This window comes from Chiloscyllium plagiosum, unplaced genomic scaffold (genome assembly GCF_037043375.1).
Source record: "Chiloscyllium plagiosum isolate Xiang-an unplaced genomic scaffold, Cpla_swu_hap1 HiC_scaffold_31, whole genome shotgun sequence".
Classification (NCBI taxonomy): Eukaryota; Metazoa; Chordata; class Chondrichthyes; order Orectolobiformes; family Hemiscylliidae; genus Chiloscyllium; species Chiloscyllium plagiosum.
In genome coordinates this window covers 69,561,063-69,576,914 of record NW_028270169.1, presented here as the reverse complement: position 1 = coordinate 69,576,914, position 15,852 = coordinate 69,561,063, and the positions used below count along the sequence as shown (strand labels likewise).

At 45.3% G+C, this 15,852-nt stretch overlaps 2 long non-coding RNA genes across 6 annotated transcripts in view; one reads left to right on the top strand and one right to left on the bottom strand.

Moving 5' to 3' along the window:
• Positions 1-4,717, bottom strand: part of LOC148141981 (uncharacterized) — a 34,607-nt gene extending 29,890 nt beyond the window's left edge. Inside the window, exon 1 of the long non-coding RNA XR_015752271.1 lies at positions 4,583-4,717. This is a non-coding gene — a long non-coding RNA (uncharacterized LOC148141981). The remainder of the gene's footprint in view (positions 1-4,582) is intronic.
• LOC148141980 (uncharacterized) overlaps positions 1-14,572 on the top strand; it is a 40,008-nt gene extending 25,436 nt beyond the window's left edge. For 3 of the 5 annotated variants that reach the window (XR_015752268.1, XR_015752266.1, XR_015752269.1), the window contains exon 6: positions 7,364-8,172. This is a non-coding gene — a long non-coding RNA (uncharacterized LOC148141980). Of the gene's footprint in view, positions 1-7,363; positions 8,180-14,287 lie in introns of those variants that run through there. The other 2 variants (XR_015752267.1, XR_015752270.1) reach the window with 2 other exon arrangements.
• Positions 14,573-15,852: the final 1,280 nt, after the last annotated feature.

Sequence of the window (15,852 nt, the reverse complement as noted above, 5' to 3'; positions counted from 1 at the left end):
CCCCATCTCCTGTAGTCCAAAGATGTGCAGGTTCAGTGAATTGGCCCAGCTAAATTTCCCGTAGTGTTCAGGGATGTGCATTAGTCTGGGGAAATAGAGAGTAATAGGGAGGGGAGTGGGTCTGGGTGGGATGAACTTGGGAGGGTGGGTGTGTAATTGTTGGGCCGAAGAGCCCGTTTCCACGCTATAGGGATTCTACTTTTCCCAGCTGTTTTCGGTTCTGATGAAGGGTCACAGAACCCGTGATGACCCTTGGTGTTTGCAGGAGGCGGAAAGGGGAGAGTGGCAGCAGAAACCGGATGAGATGTATCAGTGTAGTCTGGGAGGGTTTAGTTACACTCTGTGCAGGTCGTTAATCTGAATTAGAAAATCTTGGTCCCACATTTGCAGCAAAGGGGACAACAGCTGTGGGCCTCAGGCAGTGAGAGGTCCTGGGTTATGGCCGCCATCTATATTTGGGGTAAGGTACAGCAAGGCGCATGCACATGTCCTCTTTTTTTTGGGGGGGGGAGCGGTGTGATTTCAAGAGGAATGTTTACACATCAAGCACATACCAAGAGAAGTGTTCGCCTTCACTATTCACCTTGCACTGAATGTGAGCTTTGTTTTGCGAATTCAATTTATAGGATATTAATTGAGAATAATTGAGACTGGGATCTCAAAAACAAGTTTCCACAGTCCACAGAGTCATCACGATCTGAATATCATTGGCATTGAACTGTGGAACGAGAAAGGTTTGTTCAGTCTGGGAAAATATCTCCAATAGTTTTGTCAAGCAAAAAGCAGAAGGATGTTCAAGTTCATGGTCAGATCATCCTTTGGGTATGTGTTCAATTCTTGGCCCTGCAGCTGTGGAAGGAGATATTGGCCTGAGAGAGAGCACAGATTTATCCAAATGCCAGATATAGTCCCAGTCACCGACTTCATGATGTTAACCTGTAAACTCCCGACTTCCAATTCCCTGCAAGCTTCTCATTGAATTTCCTTGTGGACTCAAATTCCAGCACCATTTCAGGTGGAACATTCCAGATTCTGACAACTGTCTGTTCATTCAGAAACTGCTGAAGTCCATGTTGACTCTGGGGTTACAAAGGGATGAACTGAAAGATGAGAAGCTGTTCCTGAGCTCCCATTGAGATGCATTAGAACAGTACAGGAGGCTGAGGGCAATGTCGGTGTGAGCAGACATTGAAAATTACAAGGCTGTACTGAGAGTATTGCTTGGCTCAATGAGAGTGTTTTGGAGTTGGGTGTAAACAGAGTGAGGTGAGACTGGGAGAAGATGAAGCTGAAACTCAGGTTCAGTTCAAGCCATTCAGTAATTCACGTGGTCCCAATGGGAACAGCCAATTTCTCAGTGATACCTGCGGAGTATTTAAGTTTTTAAAGTATGACATATCTGCTGAAGTGAAGATTTTTTTAGTATAATGTACATGTTTGAAGTAAAGGAAGGTTGCTCACTCATTTAAATTTTCTTAATGGGAGTGACGAGATGAATGTAGAGAGATGTTGTGATAGGGCACCTCAGACCCGTGGTGTGGTCCTCTTGTACAGTGTGGGAAATAAGCGACGCTTCTAGTGTGCCTGACGGCTGCAAGTGTGTCCATCTGTAGTCACTGGGAAACTGCTTTTCAGACCTGGAGCTGTGAGTGGACTCACTGTGGAGCATCTGAGAATGTTATGGACAGCATGTTTAGTGAGTTAGTCACACTGCAGGTGAGGGCTACACAAGGAGAAAGGGAATGGGTGACCATCAGATCAAGTAAAAGGCTCAGGAAGGGAGTGCAGGAGTCCCCACTGGTCATCCCTTCTCATACAGATACTGTATCCCGTTTGGGATTCTGTAAGGGCGGGAATGGGTGGGGTGGCTTCTCGGGAAATCAGCAGCAGCTAGGGTCATGCCACCACAGAGAGCTCCGCTGCAAAGAGCGGGAGGAAAGAGAGGAAACACGGCTATCGTGACAGGGGTTCAATGCTCAGGGTTAGGGCGGGCACTGCTGTGACCACAGACATGAATCCAGGATGGTATATTACCTGCATAAAGCTAGGATCCGCGATATCATGGAGCGGCTGCAGGACTTTCTGGAGCTGGAGTTAAACAGCCCGTGGTGGTGGAACACACAGATACCAACGACATCGCTAAACAGAGGGATGAGGGCCTGAAAGCTAGATATAGGGAGAGCAGAGATGCATTAAAATGTAGCTCCTGAAATGTAATAAGGTCAGACTTACTCCCAGTGCCATGTGCTCGTGAGAGCAGGAATAAGAGGGTAGGTCAGCTGGATGTGTGGCTGGGGAAATGGTGTACCAGAGAAAGGTTTAGATTCTTCAGGCACTGGGACTGTTTCTGGGTGGGTCCTATACCAGGCTGACCGGTTACCCCTGGGCAGAGCTGAGACAAATCTGGTGGGGGCTTTTGCAGTTCCATTGGTGAGGTTTTAACTAGTCTGGCAGGGGGTTGGGAACTAAAGTGTCGGCTTAGATGGGTCAGATTCAGGTCAGGGAATGGGAGGTAGAATATTAGTGATGTAGTCAGCAGCTCAGAAAGCCAAAGAAAAGGAGGATTAAATGAGGATTGAGTCCCTCTTCAGCCATCAGTCCTGCCATCTCAGAAATGTGAGTCAACAAAATATGGAGCTGTATACATGTCTATGACTTTGTGCTTCAGCAAAATGGTGGAAATCTGCAATAAGAACATAAATTGCTGGACATCCTCAGCAATGATGACAGATGCAGGAAACATTGCAGCCTTGCAGAAGTGTTTAGATGATCACACCAAGGAATTACACCGAGTGCCAGAACGTGGGACTAGAATAAATAGGCGTTTGATGACCAGCATGGATACGATGGGGCTGGAAAGTTGATGTTTCGGATCAGGACTATTCATCCGGTCTGACAAACTGTCCTGACCCAAAACACCAACTTTCCTGCCCCTCTGATGCTGCCTGACCTGCTGCACTTCCCCAGATCCACATTGTATAAACTCTGACTTCCAGCATCTGCAGCCCTTAACTATCTCCACATCCCAGGACTCAGGCTGGTGCCCCTCCTTTACTCTCTCTCAGTAACCAGGAGAGCCTTCCTTGGGAAAGGGGAACAAAGGTACACGCAGTACTCCAGGTGTGGTGTCGCCAAGGCCCTTCCAGAAAGGCATCCCTGCTCCGGTACTCGAATCCTCTCACTAGGAAGGTCACACATCATTTACATTCTCCACTGCTTCCCACTCCTGCCTGCTTCCGAAAAGAGGGAATCTCAGAGAAACACGGAATAAAATGGGGTCAGAGTCTCTGGTATAAAACTGTTGAACACAATGCCCCCATCTTCTCCATATTGGTCATCAAGCACACGTACCTGGTGTAATCATCTAAACACTTCTTCCAGGTTGCAATGTTTCCTGCATCTGTCACCATTTCAGATGCTGCCAGACCTGCTGAGGATCTCCAGCACTCTTTGTTTTCTCTGTTGTAGAGTACTGAAAGGGGGGATTTGCAGTTGAGAAATTCACATTGAATTTCATGTTCAATTTTGATAGTTACTGGATCTGTGCCGATCTGGATATCATTGGCCTTTTCATCTGGAACGAAAGGTGTGCATTCTGCCCGTGAACGAATATTTCAAATGTCAGTGTGGCTGGAAAACGTACTGAGACAGCAAAGTCCATGTTAGCGTGATGACTGTAGAGAGAGATTTCATTTGGTTTTTGAAAGTCTAAAAAATCATGGCCCATTTCCCAGGAACAGTTAAGCCACAGATTGGTTTTGTATGAGGACACTTAACCATGAAACCAGAAAGACAAAAGGATTCCTGCATCATGGAAAAAGCTATGAAAATGGGATTGTTGTAATGGAGTGAATTATCGATCATTGATTGTAATCCATTGACGTTGTCACATCGGTTCCAATGCCGTGGGGAAACACTGGAAATGTGATGGATGCAGTGTAGGTTTCAGTTATTCAACTGGAAAGGTGCAGAAGAAATTTACAAGAATAATGCCAGGTCTCAGGGGTCTGAGTTATAGGGAGAGGTTGGACAAGCGAGGACTTTTTTGTTTAGAGCAGAGGAAACCGAGGGGGAATATATTAAAGAAGTGTATAAGATCATGAGAGGCATGGGTAAGGTGAATGCACTCAGTCTTTTTCCCAGGGAATAAGGACTGGAGGGTATCAGTTTAAGGTTAGAGGAGAAAGAATAAAAGGGAACCTGAGGGGCAACTGTTCTACATAGAGGGTGGTATGTATATGGAATGAACTGCCAGTGGAAGTGGTTGAGGCGGGTCTGTTAACAACATCTAAAGGGCATTTGGACAAATACATGGATAGGAAAGTTTCAGAAGCAGATGAGCCAAGTGCAGGGAAATGGGGTTAGCATGGATGGACATTCTGATCTGCATGGGCCAGTTTGGGCCAAAGGGCCTGTCTCTGCTGTAGGATTCTATGACTAAGTGCATTTGCTATTTCTCCCCCTAACTCTCTTGGTATCTTGGGATGTATTCTATCAGGGCAAAGTGACTTGTCTACCTTTAGCTCCATTAGCTTACCCAGCTCTAACTCTTTCATGATAACGGTTATTTATAGGTCCTCACCTTCCTCAGTCTCCTTATCAATTACTGGCATGGTCTTCGTATCCTCCACTGTGAAGTCTGACTGCTGTGTACTCATATTCCTGAACCCTGCTGGGTAGGAATAACTGGGCACAGAACTCTGAGAGGTCTTCTTTTTGAGTCTTTATTGATGAGACATGGTAGTTACGTGCAAAATGCCTTCAGACAGCATCAGGTAACTCCCCGTCTGTCCAGTGTACGCCTCCCATTTTTCTACCTTTGTGGTTTGTGACTTTGAATAGAGACTGTCTCTCAGGACTATCTCCATGGCAACAGCAGTTAAAAAGTCTAGTTCAGTTCAGCACTTTGTGGTTAAACCACACACCCCTCCCCCCACGCCCCTTTGGCTCCCTCAAGTGCCTGACAGGCGCTTAAGTTTCAGTGGGGCTGTCTATCAGGATTCTGATGTGGAGGAGCCGGGGTTGGGGTGGGATGGACAAAGTTAAAAACCACACAACACCAGGTTATAGTCCAACAGGTTTATTTGGAAATACAAGTTTTTGGAGTGTGCTGTGATTTGTAACTTGATCATGATTGTCCCTATGGTAACAGTTAAGTGCTTCAACAATTACAGAGGCCATATGTTCCCCACACAATAGGTTCCCCTCTAGCAGTGTAAACTGCTATTCTGTCCCTGGAGATAGCTACTCATTACATTTTATCCCGAATCCCATCAAGCTTTCTGTTAATCTTTGAAGTTTTTCTAATCTCCTGGTTTCTCCTTGGTCTTTACCAATTTGTATGCCTTCAATTTCAATTTGACAGACTCCATTATTTCCTTAGCCACCCATGGCAGATTACTCCTTTTCCGACAGTCCTTCCTTTTCACTGATATATGTTTTTACTGAGCACTTTGAAAAATTGCTTTGATATTCCTCCACTGTCGGTCAACTGTCCCACTGTAAAGTCTTTGCTTCCAGTCTATATTAGCCAACTCCTGCCTCATCCCATTGTCGTCTCCTTTGTTTAAGCACAGGATCTTGGGATTGGATTTAATCTTCCCGCTTTCCATTTGTGTTCTAAATTCAACCAGACTTCTCAAGTCTTTTATCAGATTGCGTGAGGAGGCGGTGTTTTGGGTTTCATTGTCAAAGACCTTGGCTTTGTAGTACAGTATAGGATAGACTATTCTGGACGCTGTGAATGTCCTACACAGTCTAACACCATAAATCACTGTCTCCCCTCAGTTTAAAATTGCAAAATGATTATCTCCTACTCGCTTCCTCACTATCTAAGTTTGGAACGCTAATCCACCTGAGTATCCTGCATTTTCTGAAGGTGGTGAGTTTTGGGTTCAGCTTTCCAGTTATTACTGTAAGAAGATAAGCCCTGGGCCCAGGAGAGTCAATGCAGCCCTTCGAACCAGCTCCACCATTTAATACGATGATGATTGAGCTCACCTCGGTCTCAGCTGGATTTTCCCACCTGCTCTCTCTCACCCTTCAACTCATTGCAAATTCAACATCTGTATCTCTTCATTAAGTTTGCTCATTGTCCTGGCATCCACTGCATTTTGAATAGGGAATTCCACAGATTCAGAACACATTGAGATAGGTACATTCTTCTTCATGAGAATAGAATAGAGTCCCTATAGTGCAGAAACAGGGTGTTCATCCATCGAGTCCACACCAACCCTATAGTGAGCATCCCATTTAGACCCATCCATTCCCTGTAACCCTGCATTTCCTGTTGTTAATTGTCTAACTGGCACATGCGTGGACAATTTAGCATGGCCAATCCATCAAACCTGCACATCTTTGGACTGTGGAAAGAAACCGGAGCACCCAGAGGAAACCCACGTAGACAGAGGGAGAATGTGTAAACTCCACACAGTCGCCTAAGACTGGAATCAAACCCGGCTCTCTGACGCTCTGAGGCAGCAGTGCTAGCCACTGAGCCATCTCTCTTAAAATTTGCTGCCCCTTATTAACCTCCCCACCCCGCAATTGGCTGAATGTATATTCCTTACGTCAGAACTCGAGTTGTCTAAGCAGATGTCTCAGTAAAACCCAGTGACAGTCCACATGTCCTGTGTGTCTGAATGGGGATCCAACACCCTCCAGCCCACAATTTTCATTCACTTTCCAGAGGCTTCATGGGGACAACAACTCCCACAATCCCTGAGGCAGGGACCACACATGTGTAGGGAAACCCGGCACTGTACATGTACGGAATGTGGGCGTGTTTTGGAGCATTTGTTTTGGGTAACTAGCGGAAAGCATTTCACACTGACTGGCTGGAGAAGGGACGCATCTACTTATAGTATTGATCGGTTGGGGGGGGGGAGGAGGGGTCAATGTGCCATCACACCCACGTGGAACCAAGTTCCATCCCCAACTTGTTGTAATGCTGGGAATCGACCAATGGGAAACGAGGAAGGATCTGACCCATTCTCCCAGCCGGAAGGTTCCTCTTCTGTCCAGGATCTGACACCTCCCTTTCTGTTTCCTTTTGTTTCATTCTGCTGTTACATTATTGACTTGCAGCAACTGAAGGGAAAGGAAGTGAACCCAGAAAGGGTGCAGCGTCTAACCAGGGATGGGAAGTGGTGGCATGGATCTGTTTATCAGCAACTCCATGAGAAGGGAGTTGCTGATAAACAGAAGGAGGGTGCATTTTAGGGGGTAGTGGAGTCAGAATGGTGGGAGATAGTAAGTGGGCAGGAGGGTTACAGTATTGGGCGAAGAAAGTGGAAAAAGATATTCCAGAGAAACTAGAATTGTCTGTTCTGAATTTCTAATCTGTACATATTCATTTATACAGGGTGCTAGATGGTGAGGATTTGCAGACTGAAATCTCAAAATTATGTGCAGATCGTGATTAAGTTAACCAGCGTTTGAAGAACCAAAGATAGAGACTCACTCGGCCAAAATCCTGAACACTGTCCCTCCCAGCATTGTTGGTCTCTGCACCAAATGGACTGTGAATGGTTCAAGACAGCAGCTCACTACCATCTTCTAAAGGGTAGCTAGAGATAGGGTATAAATGCTGGCTGAGCCAGTGATGCCCATATCCTGGAAATGGGTTCTCTCTCTAGTTGCTGAACCCCAGTTGATGTTCCTGCAGGATGATGAGGGACGCTGAATACATCCTCCAGGAGGCAGCACCATCACATAGCCCCTGTCTACACCCACAGAGTAACACGTCACTGAAACAAAAGGTGGTGAAGCCAAAGGAGGACTTCAATGAATTTACCTCGAAGAACTATATCTAAGGGGATTGGGACACAGCAGGAACAGGAGACTGAGCTGGATGGTCAGCTGGTTCCCATTGGTTGGTGGAGCAGGATTGAAAAGCCGAAAAGCTCTTCCTGCTATCTCCCAGGTATGTATATGGCCATGGAGCCTGAGTATGAAGAAGTAGGCAGGGCAGGGATTCTCCTGGAGATTGCACCTCCACATCAGTTTTCAGTGAGGGAAGGTTTGATGGATTTTATTTAATATTTGTCTTTTACATTAAAAAAAAATAAATTTGCAAACCTTGTGTTCAAGTTTATCCCAGAATAAAAGTAAAAGAATCGAAACGATCTGAATATAACAGTTTTTAAAATTTCAAATGCCCTGTAAAACAAAATCCTGTCTATTCCCGGACACCATCACTTCCCAGTTGCTCAAACTCCAGGGAAATATTCCCTCCCTGTCTGAACCTTTGGTTTGATTTAACTGCTTTTCAGTTCTCGTTCTGTGAGCTGTGAAGCGTTCTTTTTCCCCCCATTCCTCTGACCCAGAAATGTTATCTCACACAGCTGTGCAACCTTCCCACCATCAACATCATCATTTCGCCATTTTCCTTTTTGTTACCAGCAGTAAGTCACCCGTGTAACCAATTGAATATTTCCAAACAAGACCCCTTACAGGCAAAGCAAACCATTACAAGTGACAAAGTGAGAAGGGACTAAATCAAGGTAGAGTTGTAGGGAGGGGGCAGCGACAGAGATAAAGCACGTATCCTGTGCGGTGCCCACCTCTGTCTAAAGGCATTGAGAGCATTGATACACACCACATGCTCCTTCTCCAGGGACACCCTGCTGTGTAGCGTTTATCCTCAATCATAGAATAAAATCCCTACAGTGTGGAAGGAGAGCATTGGCCCATCAAATCCCACCGACCATCTGAAGAACATCCCACCCACTGCACTCCATCCCTGTAACACTGCATTTCCCATGGCTGATCCACCTAGTCTGCACATTCCTGGACACCATGGGCAATGTAGCACGACTGATCCACATAACCTGCACATCTTTTGACTGTGGGAGGAAACCAGAGGACTCACACTATCATGGGGAGAATGTGGAAACTCCACACAGGCCGTTGACCAAGGCTGGCCTCTGACCTTGTACCTGGTGCTTTGAAGCAGAGGTGCTTCAATCCCAATATAAATCAAACTAGATGATCCCTGCTCATTGTCACATTGCTGTTTGTGTAGCCTTGTGCTCAGAGAGACATCCTGAGGTTCAGAAAGTGGCTATATAAATTCAGTCAACTCCAGCCCAGTTAATGTGGTTAACACCAACAACAACATGAATATTCGAACAGTGTCATCGTGTACAAGGTCCGGTCCTGACTCTGATTAACAGTAACTGAAGAATCAAAGTCCTGCAGTGATGTGTGTACTCTACCCCACACGGAGCAGAGGGATGACCACTTCCCTGTGTGCACTCACTGGTCTCTCAGTCATGTTGAAGATGCAGCAAATCCCTTGTCACACAGAGGTAAACAACTCCTACCCAGTGTGAACCCTCTGGTGTATCAGCAGGAGGGATGAATCACTGATACACACTGAGCATCTGAATGGCCTTTCCCCAGAGTGGGCTCACTGGGGTCTCAGCAGATCAGAAGACTGGGTGAATCCTTTCCCACACGTGGAGCAGGTGAATGGCCTCTCCCCGGTGGGAACGCACTGATGTCTCTGCAGGAGAGAGATTTGAATGAATCCTTTCTAACACATGGAGCAGGTGAAGAGTCTAAATCCTCTGGTGCCTCAGCAGATTGCAAGAGTGAGTAAATCCCTTCCTGTACATGGGGCAGGTGACCAGCCTCTTCCCAGTGTGACTGTGTCAGTGAGTGTCCCACTGGGAGGGGTAAGTGAATTCCTTCCCACAGTCCCCACGTTTACACAACCTCACCCTGGTCCCGTCATAGTGGTGTCTTCCCAGATCACATGACCAGTTAAATCCTCATCCACATGCACAACACGAATGGTTTCTCTGGGCTGGGAATGCTGCTTTCCACTTCCATATTATGTATAATGTTCGGGACCTGCGGAATTGGGTGCGTTAAATGTGATGTTAAAGCTGAGTTTCCCATCTGTGAACTCTCTCTGTAAAACAAATTTATCTCCTTCGTAACTACAGCTCCCAACACCAACTCTCCCTTTAGTTCTCCTGAAATTCTAAATTTGGACTAATGCAATAATGTGGCTTTCTCTCACTTGTTTCTGAAAGTAAATTAGGATGATTTTGAATAACTGGACCTTACTAGCCAAACTCGTTCCTACTCTATCATATACGACTTCTAACCCATGGGAAATGTGTTACCAGCTTCGATGACCGTTATAATGCTCTGACCACTTCTATGGAGTCGGTATAAGTTGATTCTAACAATTATCAATAGATTGTATCTAAACAGGATGCCCACTCAACAGTAGGCGCTCTGACACTCAATGCCCGTAAGTTAAGTTATTTTTCTTAAAGCCCCACATGTGTCTGGCAATCTGGCAATACAATTGAAGATAGTTTATACAATAACCTTACAGTCTTAGTTGCCAATTCCAATCCATGAAGCAGTCAGTAACATTCCCCAGTGAATTGAATTCTATTAGCAGCTTTGTCCTGTCAGGAGAGATTGAGGACATGAAGCTGTCTTCTCTGGAGGACTGAAATATGAAACACTTGAAATGAACAAAATTCTTCAAGAGCTCAATAGGATAGATATAGGACGATGTGCACCCTGGCTGATATGTCTTGAATGAAATAAGCACTAACTGCGGTGTCTTTACACAGCATCCCCTTTAGCTGCATAAATGTTCAAGATTTATTTGCTGCGCTAATTCCACTCTCTTATTGAATCCCATTTATAACTGCTGTAATGTTGGTTGCCGTGCAAATTGGTAACATTTGATTCAATCTATCCTGAAACCTCTCTGTATCTGTGTCTCGCTTTTGTTCACCAAGACCCTCATTCAATCTGACCTCTTTACAAACCCTGCCCTGATATTTTCTTAGAGGGCTCAGAATTAAATGTCCACAGAATTGTTACTGCACAAAAGCTGATTGGCTCATCAGCTCTCCAAAGGATCACCTCACCGAATGCTATTCTTCTACCTTTACCCCATAAACTTTCCCATTCGTCCTCTTCCAATAACTGTTCTGTTCAATTCTATTCTCTTCATTATACCTGGCTCCCATTGTACTCTTTGGCAGTGCATTCCTGACCATAAACGTTCTCTGCATGAAAACACTTTGTATCATGTTACATGTGCTTCTTTTGTCAATCCCTTGACATCGGTGCCTCCTCATTATTGATTCTTTCATGAAAGAGAGCAGTTTCTCCTGGTCTACTCTTAATAGATCCCTTTTGGAGGTATCTTTACCCAGTATCCCTCGGGATGGTGAATATCATCTCTCCGATCACAGGAGACCAGTGCGAGACCATTAAGTTGCTTTCGCTGTGGGGCTGGGTTCAGGACACCATCCAGCCTCACTGCACTCCAGCGAATATACATTGGGTTAGACCATTCACCTGCTCTGAGTGTGGGAAGCAATTCACTCAGATATCCAGCTTGATGAAACACCGGCGAGTTCACAAATAACCACAGCGATTGGATTTATTTTGTTTGTTCATGGGATCATGGCATCACTTCCTGGGGCAGCATTTGTCATCCATTCTGACTGCCCAGAAGATGGTCCAGGGTCAACCCCATGATTCAGAGTCTGGATTCACATGTAGGCTGGTAAAGGTCAGAATTAACACAGTTTCCGAGACCCAGTGACATGAAGAGGGAAAACACTCAGACACTGACCAACCCATCTGATTGTTAACTCAGACAGAAAGACAGAAAGAAAGCTGCACATTTAGATAGCACCTTTGATGACCTGGGGCAATAAAACATGCTTCCATCCCAATGATTTCAACCACAAATCTCTGAAAACACAGGCACAAAGCTTCCTACTTGTACCAGGTTGTCTCTCAGCCTCCTCTTAAGTTTTAAGCTGTTTAGACTTTCCTGGTGATTATAACCTCTGTGTTCCTATAAGATTTGTGACTGAACCTTTATTTTCCTGTTCCTTGTGAGTGATGCCAGCAGCAGAAACAGTTCTTGACCTGTGCGAGTTTCGATTGGAGTATTTGTATTTAAAAATTCATTCTCACCCTCATGTACAGTGTGAAATTGCTGTAAAACAGAAGGAAAGGATTGAGTGAGCACCCACAGAAACACAAAGGCAGCGTGTGTACCTGAACTGAATGAACCTGGCATGAGGAAAACGTGACGACAATCACAACTAGTTAGAATCACAGAATCTCGTAGGTGCAGAAAGAGGTTATTCGGTCCATCAAGCCTGCAATGAACTGCTCTCCCACCCTCCCTCCATAACCTCTCATTTACCATGGCTAACCCAACCCGCTAAACCTGCACACTACAGGCCATGTTAGCACAGCCAATAGAGCAAACCTGCACATCTGTGGGAGGGTCACAGATTACATCCAAATGCTCGGAATTGTGGATGAATTCTCACGAATATTTGACTCTGATACAAATGCTCTGTTTTTAAAAATAAAATCTGGGGCAAACTGCAACCCGAAAGATTTCCAATTATCTCTGGAGGAAGAGAATTCAAAACTCGTGCCATTGACCCAGGGAACACAGTGAAGTCACAGAGGTCTGGGAACTATCAGACATTTAACAGATTGTGAGCAAGGTGGGGGTGAGACAAGGACAAACAGACAGTCTGTCACACAGGGGAAGGCAGGAGAGATTAAACAGCAGAAATGGTAGTCCCTCAAGGCCACAGGGAACAGAGTTCAGGCTGAGATTGAAGCTAGAAAACAAGGTGTGCAGCTGTCAAAGAAATACATTGTAAAACAGATAATAAGAACGTAGAGGGCAGAGTTCACAGTCTGAAATTGTTGCTGTCAATGCTGTAAAGCCTGGATAGTTCTATTACAACCAACACATACAGGATGGGTCAAGTGGTCGCGATCTGTGCTGTAACTTTCTGATAAATTTATTCCGACATTTGGATATCAAGTCTGATGATGCTCATAAATTCTCAAATTCAACTTGAGTTTAATATGCTGGAGAAATGTCAAATAAATCACATTGATCCCATTCTGCAGACTTTAGTCCGCAGCCCTGCATGTTCCAGCATCTCAGTTACATCCATAACCTTTTGTCCTAATGTGATGCTGGTTACTGCCTCTGCCACCCCATCAGTGAGTTCCTGCTCCTCACCATCTCCGAGTGAAATGAAGTCTCCCCTTCTTTCTGAGAATTAGTTTCAATCTAAAACCTTCAGTTTCTGACCTCTCTGTTAATGAATAGCTCCTCCCTATCCACTCGATCTAGATTCTTCAGCATTTTATCACTTCAATTAAATCTCAGCTCATCCTCCTCAGAAATCATCCCCAGTCTATCCAACTTTTCCTCAGAGCAGAAATTTCTAATCGGAGAAACATTCTGATCAATCTCCTCTCTGGTGTGATCACATCAACCCTGGAATGTGGGGATCAGAAATGTGTGCAGTACTTTAGCTGTGGTCAAACGAGTGTTCCTGACATTTCCCGTGTCACCTCCGTGTTCTTGTGGTTGTCGCTCACACAAGACGTGTCTTGGATTTCCCACATGGAACTGGATGTGCACTCCATGAGGCTGGGATTCCCTACCATGTGTTTATTTGTTAACTAATCCTAAATTAATTTCAGATTCACTGTTACAGTCACTTGAAGATTATCTTTACCTTCAGCTACATTTGGTCAATTGAACATTGATTGTAAATATATGAATATCAAAAGGACTTGAGTTTTATGATGATTAATCCAGTCTGACATTCTTGTTGGTTAATATCTTGAAGAGAACTGTTCTCAGAACTCCAGCTGTGCTCTGACTTCATTGACAACAGTCCATGGCTGGACTGCAGATCTTCGATCTATTCTGTTGTTTCCCGGATTGCTTCACTCTGTCTATCACTTGCTGCTTATGCTGTTTGGAACACAAGTAGTCCTCTTTGGGAACTTCATCAGGTTGACACTTCATTTTTAGGTATTCATGCTGCTTTTACTGTAAGTTTTGTTGGAGTATAATTTTACTGCTGTTGGTGGAAGGAAAGAGCTAAAATCTTACACTGTCGGCCCCATACCCAAGAAGCTACATGCAGTATCATGAACACTGAAAGGCCAAGACATGAAATACGAGCAACTCTGTACAATGATGCAGGATCACAACTGCAGCAAGGGGAGTTTAAGATCCAACCCGACATAGGAGTATGGAAAGAAGCAGCTGATCAGATTGTCTCATTCAGAGTCACAAAGAGACTCTGTGAGATTATTGTACTGTTGGGGGTGAGGATAGAGGAGGTTGGGGAGATGGAGAGCCCTTCAAAAGAAACTAATCTGCCTGAGAGTTATGGGATTGACTTGATTGCCATGCATTTAACAGAAAGCTAATTGAAACTGTTTTTATCCCTGTTAGATAACAAGGCATCAGAAACAAACCCCATGATACATGGTTCCGAGATGGATGTCAATAGCCCATCAACATCCAACTCTTGCAATGAATAAAGGAAAATAAAAGTCTCTACCCAGTGTGAATCTGCATGTTCAACGATGTTGTGAACATTTCCAAAACTAAGTTCTCACTCTGCAAAACTTTATGAACTGCCAAAACCATTGTTCATTACTTGGTGTGAACAAGAGAAAAAAAATCCTTCAACTTGTGGTTATGAGTAAATTGACTGGTGTCTCAGCAGGATGGATGCCTGAGTGAATCCCTTCCCACCCCCTCCCACACACATACACACACACCCACACACAGAGAAGGTGAACAGCTTCTCCCCAGTCTGACTGGTTTGGCCACTTTCCAGGTGGGATGGGTAAAGAATTCCCTTCTGGCATTCCCCACATTTCCAGAGTCGGTCCCTAGTGTGGCTGCACTGGTGTTTTGCCATTTCAGATAAATGCTGGCAGACTGTTATACACACCGTTACACCCCCCTCCCCTCCCCCACCCCCGAACCCAGTATAAAACAGTAAACATTATCTCCTGCTGTGGAGGGACAGCCTGTATTAGTCTGTGTCGGAACACTGAGCAGATTTACCTCAATGACAATTTAATCGGTGACCAGAGCAAGTTAAGTAGGTCCAAATAAAATGCATGACAGCACAGAGAGAGACCCATCAAATCCAAGCTGGCTCTGTGCAGCAGAATCTCACATTCTCATTCCCCATACGTACCCCAAACTCTGCAATTTTATTTCCCTCAGAACTGATCTAATTGTTTTTATCAATTATTCATCTTCTCCTCTGCCTGCACCACCATAATAGGCAGTATGTTCTGCACATTTCCAGCCAATACAGACAGCAGAAACAATGGCTCATCTCCCACTGTCTCAAAGTGGGGGTGGCGTTTTTGCCGGTTTGATGGTGAGTTTGGGGAAGCGCAGTGGTAGTTTGGCGCACTGATCTTTACACTGCTGAGGCTAAACGCCAGCTCACAGATACCTCCTCCTCCTTCCCCCTTGACCATGACCCCACCACTTCCCACCACCAAACCATCATCTCCTAGACCATCCATAACCTCATCACCTCAGGAGGTCTCCCATCCACCGCCTCCAACCTCATAGTCCCACAACCCCACACCGCCCGTTTCTACCTCCTGCCCAAAATCTACAAACGTGACTTCCCCGGCCGACCCATTGTCTCAGCCTGCTCCTGCCCCACTGAACTCATCTCTGCATACCTCGACACGGTCCTGTCCCCCTTAGTCCAAGAACTCCCCACTTACATTTGGGACACCACCCAAGCCCTCCACCTCCTACATGATTTTTGCTTCTCCGGCCCCCAACGCCTTATCTTCACCATGGACATCCAGTTGCTATACCCCTCCATCCCCCATCACGAAGGCCTCCAAGCCCTCCACTTCTTCCTTTCCCACCAACCCAACCAGTACCCTCCCACTAATACCCTCCTTTGACTGACTGAACTGGTCCTCACTCTTAACAACTTCTCCTTCCAATCCTCCCACTTCCTCCAAATCAAA